Source organism: Staurois parvus, unplaced genomic scaffold (genome assembly GCF_062004578.1).
Source record: "Staurois parvus isolate SC_StPar_1 unplaced genomic scaffold, SC_StPar_1.0 ptg000003l, whole genome shotgun sequence".
Lineage (NCBI taxonomy): Eukaryota > Metazoa > Chordata > Amphibia > Anura > Ranidae > Staurois > Staurois parvus.
This window is the reverse complement of record NW_028317799.1, coordinates 1,298,014-1,310,552: the sequence shown is the minus strand read 5'-3', so window position 1 is coordinate 1,310,552 and position 12,539 is coordinate 1,298,014. Positions and strand designations below refer to the sequence as shown.

Here is a 12,539-nt window from a genome sequence, read left to right as displayed (position 1 = left end):
CTCTGCAAGGCCCTTACAGCCCGGCACTCAGACAAGAGAGAGGAAGGACTCTGCAAGGCCCTTACAGCCCGGCACTCAGACAAGAGAGAGGATGGACTCTGCAAGGCCCTTACAGCCCGGCACTCAGACAAGAGAGAGGAAGGACTCTGCAAGGCCCTTACAGCCCGGCACTCAGACAAGAGAGAGGAAGGACTCTGCAAGGCCCTTACAGCCCGGCACTCAGACAAGAGAGAGGATGGACTCTGCAAGGCCCTTACAGCCCGGCACTCAGACAAGAGAGAGGACGGACTCTGCAAGGCCCTTACAGCCCGGCACTCAGACAAGAGAGAGGAAGGACTCTGCAAGGCCCTTACAACCCGGCACTCAGACAAGAGAGAGAGGACAGACTCTGCAAGGCCCTTACAGCCTGGCACTCAGACAAGAGAGAGGAGGGACTCTGCAAGGCCCTTACAGCCCGGCACTCAGACAAGAGAGAGAGGACGGACTCTGCAAGGCCCTTAGAGCCCGGCACTCAGACAAGAGAGAGAGGACGGACTCTGCAAGGCCCTTAGAGCCCGGCACTCAGACAAGAGAGAGGATGGACTCTGCAAGGCCCTTAGAGCCCGGCACTCAGACAAGAGAGAGGATGGACTCTGCAAGGCCCTTAGAGCCCAGCACTCAGACAAGAGAGAGAGGACGGACTCTGCAAGGCCCTTACAACCCGGCACTCAGACAAGAGAGAGAGGACAGACTCTGCAAGGCCCTTACAGCCTGGCACTCAGACAAGAGAGAGGAGGGACTCTGCAAGGCCCTTACAGCCCGGCACTCAGACTGACAGGGAGACAGAATAGACTCTGCAAGGCCCTTAGAGCCCGGCACTCAGACAAGAGAGAGGATGGACTCTGCAAGGCCCTTACAACCCGGCACTCAGACAAGAGAGAGAGGACAGACTCTGCAAGGCCCTTACAGCCCGGCACTCAGACAAGAGAGAGGAGGGAATCTGCAAGGCCCTTACAGCCCGGCATTCAGACTGACAGGGAGACAGAATAGACTCTGCAAGGCCCTTAGAGCCCGGCACTCAGACAAGAGAGAGGATGGACTCTGCAAGGCCCTTAGAGCCCGGCACTCAGACAAGAGAGAGGATGGACTCTGCAAGGCCCTTAGAGCCCGGCACTCAGACAAGAGAGAGGATGGACTCTGCAAGGCCCTTACAGCCCAGCACTCAGACAAGAGAGAGGATGGACTCTGCAAGGCCCTTACAGCCCGGCACTCAGACAAGAGAGAGGATGGACTCTGCAAGGCCCTTACAGCCCAGCACTCAGACAAGAGAGAGGATGGACTCTGCAAGGCCCTTAGAGCCCGGCACTCAGACAAGAGAGAGAGGACGGACTCTGCAAGGCCCTTACAGCCCGGCACTCAGACAAGAGAGAGGATGGACTCTGCAAGGCCCTTAGAGCCCGGCACTCAGACAAGAGAGAGAGGACGGACTCTGCAAGGCCCTTACAGCCCGGCACTCAGACAAGAGAGAGGATGGACTCTGCAAGGCCCTTAGAGCCCGGCACTCAGACAAGAGAGAGAGGATGGACTCTGCAAGGCCCTTACAGCCCAGCACTCAGACACCAGAGAGGATGGACTCTGCAAGGCCCTTAGAGCCCGGCACTCAGACAAGAGAGAGAGGATGGACTCTGCAAGGCCCTTACAGCCCAGCACTCAGACAACAGAGAGGATGGACTCTGCAAGGCCCTTACAGCCCGGCACTCAGACTGACAGGGAGACAGAATGGACTCTGCAAGGCCCTTAGAGCCCGGCACTCAGACTGACAGGGAAAGAATACAAATAAGTAATAACAAAGTAAATATTCCTTAAGAGGTATAACACTTGAAGAGTGGAGATTCAGACTGTTGCAGACCACTGGTAACCATTTCTCTGAAGAGATCATCTCCCCAACATGTTTTTTTAATTTTGCATGTCAATGGGCTGAGGACTTACCTCAGGGCTTTATACAGTGCCTTGAAAAAGTCTTCATACCCATTGAAATTTTCCCCATGTTGCCATGTTACAACCAAAAACGTAAATGTATTTTATTGGGATTTGAGGTGATAGACCAACACAAAGTGGCACATAATTGTGAAGTGGAAGGAAAATAAGAAATGGTTTTCAACATTTTTTACAAATAAATATCTAAAAAGTGTGACAAAATGTGGAAAATGTCTGAATCCTTTTTCAAGGGGCCGCAGATAAGTGGTAAGATCTCTTCCCTGAAACCCCAGGCCCACGGACATGCCACGGCCTTTATAAGGGAGGGTCTCATTTTCTCTGCTGCATTTTTCATTTATTTTCTATTGCAGGAAACAGAAGAAAGACTTCCCAGCGGAGGGGGTGACGTTTTTGCAAAATGACCCTTTGAACGCCAAGGAGTAAATGGAACGTCTTTTTATTTATTCATCCAGCTGACACCATAGAAGATTCCATGTGTCTGTCATGTTTGTCACCTTTTATCCAGGATGTTTACAGATTCCATTTATCCCCATGAGCCACCTTTTTAGTTTTGTGCTGTTGCCTAGAAACAATGGTTCAACTGTAAATGCATAAATATTGACGCTTTTGTAATGACTGTGCACAGTAGGGACATGAAAGCTGTAGGCGACAGCCATCTTGTTAAGGTCTCAGCCATTTTGTTTTTCATGAGCAGTGATCTCCCTCCGTCCTCCTGAAAACTGTGGAATTTGTAGCTGTCAGTTTTACTGAACTTCAAAAGTGCCTCTTATCTTAACCACTTGCCCTCCAGAGGATCTACCCCCCTTTCCTGACCAGGCCATATTTTGCAATATGGCGCTGACTTTTTTAACTGATAATTGCGCGGTCATGAAACGCTGCACCCAAATGAAATTTAGGTCCTTTTTATTCCCCACAAATAGCACTTTTGTTGTTTTGTTGTCTTTTGGTGGTAGTTGATCACCTCTGCATTTTTTATTTTTTGAGCTATAAACAAAAAAAGACCGACAGTTTTTAAAAACAAACTATATTTTTGACTTTTTGTTATTAAACATATCCAGTAAAAAATCTAATTTTGTCATAAATTTAGGCAAAAATGTACTTTGCAACTTCTTTGCTAATAAATATCCCAATACATGTAAATTAATTGGTGTATGTGAAAGTTATAGCTTTTACAAATGGCGGTATAGATACTGGAATTTTTTTTTTACTAGTAATGGCAGTGATCACTGACTTATAGCGGGACTGCGGGACATTCTGACACTGGGGGGGGGAACTGACTAACTGTCACTGACATCCCCAGTGACACCAATACAGTGATCAGTGCTAATAAAAAGCACTGACACTGTACTAATGACACTGGGCAGGAAGGGGTTAACATTTGGGGTGATCAAAGGATTAACTGTGTGTTGTTTACTATGTGGGCTATGTCTGTGCTTTACACTGTAAGCACACTGCTTTGTATGGCTGTGCTGTGCAGAGCCATACAAAGCAGTGTGCAGGAACTGACAGGGGAGAGTTCTGTATTGTATACATACATGTGTCTCCCCCGTCGGTAACACTTGGAGACCGCAGGGTGCCGGCATGGAATCACCGACCGTGACTTAATGATTGACAGACGCGGCTGTGAATGGCTGTGCGGGCAGGCGTGCGCACCCCCTACCCGTAAATGCGAAATCACGTATATATATGATTTTGCGCAGCCATGCCGCCCTGTAGCAGTATTCTTGCTCTAGGGTAGCGCGGAAGCGGTTAACTAAAACACAATAGACGCCAGGGTCCAGACCTGGTCAGAGCTGTAAACAGCTAATTAGTCTTGGCAGGATGTTTGTTTCCACAAACTGTGAAAAACTCTTCCCTCTGACCTACCATAAAACAATAATAACTCCATCAAGCAGTCACACATGACCTGTAAGGCCAATAAAGCTCTAGGAATGCAGAGCGTGCCATAAAACGGCTATTTCAAAGTGTAACAATTCCACATACAATTTATAGCATTCAACAGGAACAGGTGACATTAATATTAGGTATATACTTGAATAGGGAATATCATACCGAACAAATCAAGGTCATACTTAACTATGTTAACGCATACAAAAGGAGAGAAAGCAGTCTCCTTCCTCATGAGTGACAAAGGTATGCTGTGTTTGATATCGCTGGATACGAAATATAATTCTAAATAATATTCTGTCAGTTTCTAGAATACCACTTGCATGTATTGGAAGTTATTAATATTAGTACGAAACTGCAGTTGGGACTTGGTCATACGTTTGGTGACCTCCCAGCACCCATCCCTTAAACCGGAGGATTGGTCAGTTGTTCTCGGGCGACACCCCTTTGATATCACAGAAAAGGGGAAGACAGGACCGGGTAAGCAAGTTCTCATTTAACATCAACCAAGGAACATCTTAGTGGACTTGAGAGCCATGGCAACATTTTTGCCCAGACAATTGGACTCTGCTAAACCAGGAATTTGCAAGTATTCTTCATCTTCACCTCATTCTATTTCTCTGTTTTTAATTTTAATTGCACCATTTTGACCTTTTCATTAATAAACCATATTCTGAAAAGTCTTAAAACTGTCTCTAAGGCTTTTACTGCAAACTATAGAATCCCTGTCTCTTGAAGAGTGCTACTGATAATAATCCTCTGAATATCCCTGTCTGTGGTGACAGTGGGTGTTGCAGACGTTTAGGCTGAAATCATAGTGTTATTGCTGAGATTGTGAGTTTCCTCCTTCTCAGTAAAAGGCGGTAATGTTTTTTTCTACAGCCAGTAAACCCCCCAGCATGTTATCCTGGACTCGCTAATCAGTTGCAGCTCATGACGTCATCGTCGCTACTCCTTTCTGAGCATGCTCATGGGCCCTATATGCGCTGTTATCCGATGCTCAGCTACTACAGCGATGCTGGGGCAACTTGGCTCGGGTGCTGACAGAGAGGGATCTGCATACCGGCTGCGGCACGAGTGCCATAGGTTCACCACCACTGGTTTAAATTCATGTGTTAGAATGGCCCAGTCACAGTCCAGACCTAAATCCAATAGAGAATCTGTGGCAAGACTTGAAAATTGCTGTTCACAGACGCTCTCTATCCAATAACCGAGCTTGAGCGATTGTGCAAAGCAGAATGGGCAGAAATGTCCCTCTGTAGATGTGCAAAGCTGGGAGAGACATCCCCAAAAAGACTTGCAGCTGGAATTGCAGGGAGAGGGGGTCCTACAAAGTATTGACTCCGGGGGGCTGAATACAAATGCACAGCACACTTTTCACAGATTTATTTGTAAACCATTTTGAAAACCATTTCTCATTTTCCTTCCACTTCACAATTATGTGCCAGTTTGTGTTGGTCTATCACATAAAATCCCAATAAAATACATTTACGTTTTTGGTTGGAACATGACAAAATGTGGAAAATTTCAATGGGTATGAAGACTTTTTCAAGGCACTGTATTTAGCAAAATAATTGCATTTCCATGTTCTGTGTACTGTGGGAGACCAGATATAGTAAATGCAGGGACCGGGGAGAGCGGATATAGTGAATGCAGGGTCCGGGGAGACCAGATATAGTGAATGCAGGGTCCGGGGAGACCGGATATAGTGAATGCAGGGTCTGGGGAGACCAGATATAGTGAATGCAGGGTCCTGGGAGACCAGATATAGTGAATGCAGGGTCCGGGGAGACCAGATATAGTGAATGCAGGGTCTGAGGAGACCAGATATAGTGAATGCAGGGTCCGGGGAGACCAGATATAGTGAATGCAGGGTCCGGGGAGACCAGATATAGTGAATGCAGGGTCCGAGGAGACCAGATATAGTGAATGCAGGGTCCGGGGAGACCAGATATAGTGAATGCAGGGTCCGAGGAGACCAGATATAGTGAATGCAGGGTCCGGGGAGACCAGATATAGTGAATGCAGGGTCCGGGGAGACCAGATATAGTGAATGCAGGGTCCGGGGGAGACCGGATATAGTGAATGCAGGGTCCGGGGAGACCGGATATAGTGAATGCAGGGTCCAGGAAGACCAGATGTAGTGAATGAAGGGTCCGGGGGAGACCGGATATAGTGAATGCAGGGTCCGGGGAGACTGGATATAGTGGATGCAGGGTCCGGGGAGACCGGATATAGTGAATGCAGGGTCCGGGGAGACCAGATATAGTGAGTGCCGGGTCTGGGGAGACCAGATATAGTGAATGCAGGGTCCAGGGAGACTAGATATAGTGAATGCAGGGTCCGGGGAGAGCAGATATAGTGAATGCAGGGTCTGGGGAGACCAGATATAGTGAATGCAGGGTCCTTGGAGACCAGATATAGTGAATGCAGGGTCCGGGGAGACCAGATATAATGAATGCAGGGTCCTGGGAGACCAGATATAGTGAATGCAGGGTCCGGGGAGAGCAGATATAGTGAATGCAGGGTCCGGGGAGACCAGATATATTGAATGCAGGGTCCGGGGAGACCAGATATAGTGAATGCAGGGTCCGGGGAGATCAGATATAGTGAATGCAGAGTCAGGGGAGACCAGATATAGTGAATGCAGGGTCCGGGGAGACCAGATTTAGTGAATGCAGGGTCCGGGGTTTAGTAACACTTTAAACATCCAGTTTGCAGAAGGCCTAAAAAAACATAAAAAACAAAAAAAAGACGCTGCACCCAGGTGATCATAAAACTTGTGCATGTTTTCCAGATAGATCTTCATCTCTTAAAAAATGCTTACTGGGAAAAATTGGGAAAATCTTAAAGCCAGGGAGGCAGTAAAAACAGGTTGCTGAGCCACGGTTTCATAGCCCTCTTGCTGCCCCCTGGAATTCTAACATTACAGCCCGACAGGACTGTACACATGCCACAGCGATGATGCTTTGCTTCAGGACCACGGCAATTTTAACTCAGGCAGCAGAGTTTGACATGTGGCACCACCTGAGAGATCAAATGTTTGGGTTGCAGTTGCGCCGCAGTCCCACAAGGTAAAGTTGCCATTAAGCACCTCCGGAATGCCTGCAAGTGCTGCTATACCACCTTCTATACCAAAAAAAGTGGACCGCTTTTCAGAGGTAACACCTGTCAACACTGAAATGATGTAAATCCATCAGATTTTTGTGGTTGTTTTAATTTGGGGAGATTTGCCCTGATGCCTGTTCTGATGACAGACCAGAAATACTGTGAAGAGTTCTCCAAAGTGAGAGTATATTGTCACAGGAACATGTGTCCCCATGGGAAGGTGGAAGATGTCCTTTCTATTCCTGTTCCAGTGACAGCTGTCACAGTTCGGATTGTGCTTTCTGTTCCAGTGCCGGTCAATGGGGACAAATCGAGAAGGTGAATCTCCCCAGCAATAAAATCCTGGAACAGTCAAACTGCAATCATGTGACTATTTATACTGTGCCAAAATATCCCGTGACAACATCTATTTTCCATATAAATCGCCTTGGTTGTGTGCCGTGTGTTTTTATCATTCTCTATGTAATGGCGGCCATACACGCTTAGATAAAATGATTGATTTTTTTTCTGTAAATGACAACTTAATCGATCGATATGCCATGGATTTCGATCAATAGTTATCAATCATATCTCTTTTTCCACCATAAAATCTCGTAATCAGATTGATCGAAATATAATCATAAGAACAAACAAACCAGTCTTTGGTGGCTACATTAGTTTTCTTTTTTTCAGGCTTTATTTACACATGGTGATCCTGCCAATAACACACTTCCTGTCCTAGGGTGACAACGCTCACTACCAGGGGCGGACTGACCATTTGGAAACTCGGGCACTGCCCAAGGGCCCGGGGTCAGTAGGGGGTCCCATGAGATGACCCTGGTACCTTTTTCATAGGCTTTTTGAGTTTGGGCAAGGACACAGGGGCCCCATGATCCCCTATTGCCCAGGGGCCCCATGAGTTGTCAGTCCGCCCCTGCTCACTACTCTACTGTATCTATAACAGAACAGTGTTGTCTCCCAAGATAGAAAGTGTGTTAGGGCTACAGAACACCTCTCCCTCTCAGCATCTCCTAAACATGAGGGAGAATGAACTCTAAAGAGAGAATTGAGAGCAACGTAACCAATAAGAGTGCTAGACACTGAAGCTGAATAGTTGCCTGCATCTTAGTAACAGAGGACTCTAGGTGGGAATAGCTGCCTGCATCCTAGTAACAGAGGATTCTAGGTGGTAATAGCTGCCTGCATCCTGGCAACAGAGAAATCTAGGTGGGAATAGCTGCCTGCATCCTGGCAACAGAGGACACTAGGTGGGAATAACTGCCTGTATCCTGGCAACAGAAAACTCAAGGTGGGAATAGCTGCCAGGATCCTGGTAACGGAGGACACTAGGTGGGAATAGCTGCCTGCGTCCTAGCAAGGGAGGACTCTAGGTGGGAATAGCTGCCTGCATCCTGGCAATGAAGGACACTAGGTTGGAATAGCTGTCTGCATCCTGGCAACAGAGGACTCTAGGTGGGAATAGCTGCCTGCATCCTGGTAATGGAGGACACTAGGTGGGAATATCTGCCTGCATCCTGGCAATGGAGGACTCTAGGTGGGAATAGCTGCCGGCATCCTGGCAACGGAGGACACTAGGTGGGAATAGCTGCCGGCATCCTGGCAACAGAGGACTCTAGGTGGGAATAGCTGCCTGCATCCTGGCAACGGAGAACTCTAGGTGGGAATAGCTGCCTGCATCCTAACAACCAATAGGCTGCATTAACTCCGTATACTTGAATGCATGTACATGTTATACAAAAGTTACATGCTTAGACTAAGTTCACACTTGCAAAAAAAAATGTAATGCAGACACTAATGCAAATTGCTGTGTCTATAGCATCAACCCTCATTTTCAGCATGTTTAAGACATGTTAAAAACACACCCCAGACGCCCTCCAAGTGATTTTTTTTTTATTATAGGAGAAGCGTTTTTTTTCCACCTCACTGATATTTAATAAACGCTTGTCAAACGTGCATTGAATACACCATAAACATGCTGTAAGCACTGTAGGCACATTTACGGCACGTTACCATAGACTTGAATGGAAGGAGTTGACAAGCTTCAAGCTTAGTTTTGGCCACCCAGCAATGGGAAGCGACACAACTGCTCCATGTTTTTCAGATGTGAACAGCTCTATCTGCTATCTATCACTCTATTAGCTTAGGTTCACAATGAGGCGCTGCGAGCCTCGTTTTGCACAGGAATGGCAGCCCATTCATTTGAATGGGCTGCCGTGCCTCTTGAAATGCAGGGAAAAGGTCCCTGCACCATTATGGGAATCGCAGCCCACAGTTCACAGCACGGGAGCGATTTTCAGTGCATTCAGCACGCCATTGGGATTAATGGCACCCACACACATCTCCTGCATTTTTCTGTGTGGGTGGTTGCAGCTACATCGCCAATCACCTGTACAGATGTGAACCTAGCCTCAGGGCTGCTGTCAGAAACCACAGGGCCCCATACCGCCAACCTGACAGGGCCTCCCCCTAGCCAAAAAAAAACCCCAGTTTACTATGCTTCAGTTATGAATGAACACTGAATGATCTGTACTGATCGCACATTGAGTTCATTCAGGAAAGGAAGGGGCTGGCAAATGTGACATATTTTCCGGACCCTTCCCCCACTCTCTATCCTAAAGGATCCTATTGTGTGCTTGCAACTGCCAGTGGGAAGGAAAGGAGGGAAGCCGGCAGCACTGTGGGGGCACACAGGGGAACCTGTGCAGTAGGGGGACTTGTATGGTGCACAGGGAGGGTGATGGGTGCAGTGGGGGGTAAATACTGGAATTGATCCACTGTATGATTCTCTCTGCCAGAGGGAGGGAGAGGAGAAGAAGCCAACTTTCAGCTGCTGCAGAGAGAGCCATACAGGGAATCGGTTCCAGTAATTGTCCCCCCTGTGCCGATCACTCTCCATGTCCACATCAGATTCTCACAGCTGCCTGGGCACCATACAGGAGGACCTGCCTAGCCTTATCCATTGTAGGCTGCTTTGCGGTTTAAGAGCAACACAAATGCTCCCCAAACACTTGTTTCTTGTTTCTAGGGTCCTTGCTCTACCTCAGAAGAAGTGTGTGCACACGAAACGCGTCAGAGGGAGCCTGTGGATGTCGATGACACTACGCCGCCGGTGCCATGTGGAGGCCCGGCGGCCACCTTTAATTTTAAGAGGGTCAGTGGGTCACTTTCACTTGCCACCTGATTACATGTTTTTTACTTGTTTTTTTTTAAATAAATTGAAGTAATATACTACACTATGAGTATCTCTCTGTGTTCTCTGTGAGGGGTCTCTCTCCCAATTTCACAGCCACAGAGTTATTTCAATCCCAGCCCGAGTTCCATTTAAGAGGAATATCCTATCCTGGGAGCTTCCTGGCCTGCAGGATTTCGCTTTTCCACAAGAGGGCGTTATCGTGGGAGAGAGGGGAATCTCCAGGATTTCTTACACACATTCGCACTTTAAATGCGCTTCTGGTTAGTTTGCATTCTTTCCATTGACACTGGGAATTAATGAGCACCTTTTCAGGACTATTATTGTGTTCATTTGCATGATTTGATCATTTTACAGCGCTGCATTTTATATGTACTTGTTTCTAATGCCAGTGCGAACAGGGCTTTAGAGCGTACAGGGCACTTTATATGAAGGATCTTGCTGGCAGCATATTTTTATACAGCTGTGTGCATGAGCCCTATCCTTGCCAGTTCTATGCAGAGCTGCGGTATTACAGCATGTGAATAATGTTTACTATAAAGACGGCTGATGTTAATCCACCAGCACCAGAACAGATGTATACAGAATCAGAGGCCGATTGTATAAAACATGTCTCTACCGTCAAGTCGCCATCATGTGACCTGGTCACGTTTGTAAAGAGCGGCGATATTAATAATTCAGAGTGCTCTGCTCTGTGTCACTTCTGTGGTTGCTGGAGATGAAGGATGATAATTACTTACATAAAAAGTGGATAAAATATTTAGAGGCTTTATGAGCCAAATAAGGTCGGGATGGATTTCTAGGCCTTTTATATGGGACATATTCTAGAGATGCAGTCATGGCCAAAAATATTGTCCCCCCAGCATTTCTGTCAGATAACGCCCAGATAATTGTTACAATTACAAATGTTTCGTCGTTCTTGTGTTTATTTGTTTTGTTTGTATTGGTATGACACAAAAAATGGGGGAAACAAAAATCCAAATCTGACACATTCCATGCAAAATCCCCAAAATGGACTGGACAAAATTAATGGCACCCTCAATGTAATATTTGGTAGCTCACCCCTTGGAAAAAATAACTGAAATCAATGGCTTCTTGTAACCATCAATGAGTTTCTTCCACCTCTCTACTAGAATTTTGGAGCACTCTTCTTTCGCCAACTGCTCCGGGTCTCTCAGATTGGAAGGGTTCCTTTTCCCAACTGCTGTTTTGAGATCTCTCCACAGGAGCTCTATGGGATTGAGATCTGGACTCATTGCTGGTCAGTTCAGTCCTCTCCAGCGCTTTGGCTGAAACTGTTTCTGGGGGCTTTTTGATGTGTGCTTTGGGTCATTGTCCTGCTGAAGACCCATGACCTCTGACATAGACCCGTCACCCAACTTTCTGACACTGGACCCTACATTGCACCCCACAATTTTTTTGGTAGTCTTCAGATATCATAATGCCATGCACACGGCCAAGACATTCAACCCCAAAATATCAGTGACTCTCCACCATGTGTGACTGTAGGGACTGTATTATTTTCTTTAAAGGCCTCATTACTTTTTGTGAGGAATGATGAGCTTTACCAAAAAGCTGTCATTTTGTTTCGTCTGTCCACAGGACATTCTCCCAAAAGGATTTTGGCTTCCTTCTAAAAAAACTCCAATTATTATGTTTCTGTGTCAGCAGTGGGGTCCTCCTAGGTCTCCTACCATAGCGTCCCTTTTCATTCAGATGGCGACGTATAGTGCGAGCTGACACAGGTGTACCCTGTGCCTGAAGGTCAGCTAAAATTTGTCTGGAAATTCATCAAGGTTTTTTATCCACCATTTGAACAATCCTTCACTGCAATCTTATTTTTCTCTTTCGTCCATGATCATTGACACTCCACGAGGTGAGATCTTGCATGGTGCACCAGTCCGAGGGAGACTGACAGTTGTTTTGTGTTTCTTCCATTTGAGAATGATTGCACCATCTGTTGCCACCTTCTCACCAAGCTGCTTGGCGATAGTTTGGTAGCCCAGTCCAGCCTTGTGTAGGTCTACCATCTTGTCCCTGTCATCCTTGGACAGCTCTTTGGTCTTCGCCATGGTGGACCGTTTGGAATCTGATTGTTTGATTGCTCCTGTGGACAGGTGTCTTTTATACAGGTAACAAAATGAGATTAGCAGCACTCCTTTTAAGAGACTTCTTCTAATCTCAGCTTGTTACCTGTATGAAAAACACCTGGCAGCCAGAAATCCTGCTGAATGGTAGAGGATCAAATACTTATTTCCCTCATGGACATGCAAATCAGTCATCATTTGTTAGACATGCATTTCTTTTGAATATTTCGTTGCTATTCTGTCTCTCAGTGTTACAATACACCTACCATTCGATTCTTAGACCGATCATT

The 12,539-nt window shown here is 46.7% G+C and overlaps 1 protein-coding gene across 1 annotated transcript in view; it reads right to left on the bottom strand.

The window, feature by feature from the left end:
• The window catches only part of SLC16A3 (solute carrier family 16 member 3), a 69,555-nt gene that overhangs the window by 25,067 nt on the left and 31,949 nt on the right, over nucleotides 1-12,539 (bottom strand). The window lies entirely within an intron of this gene.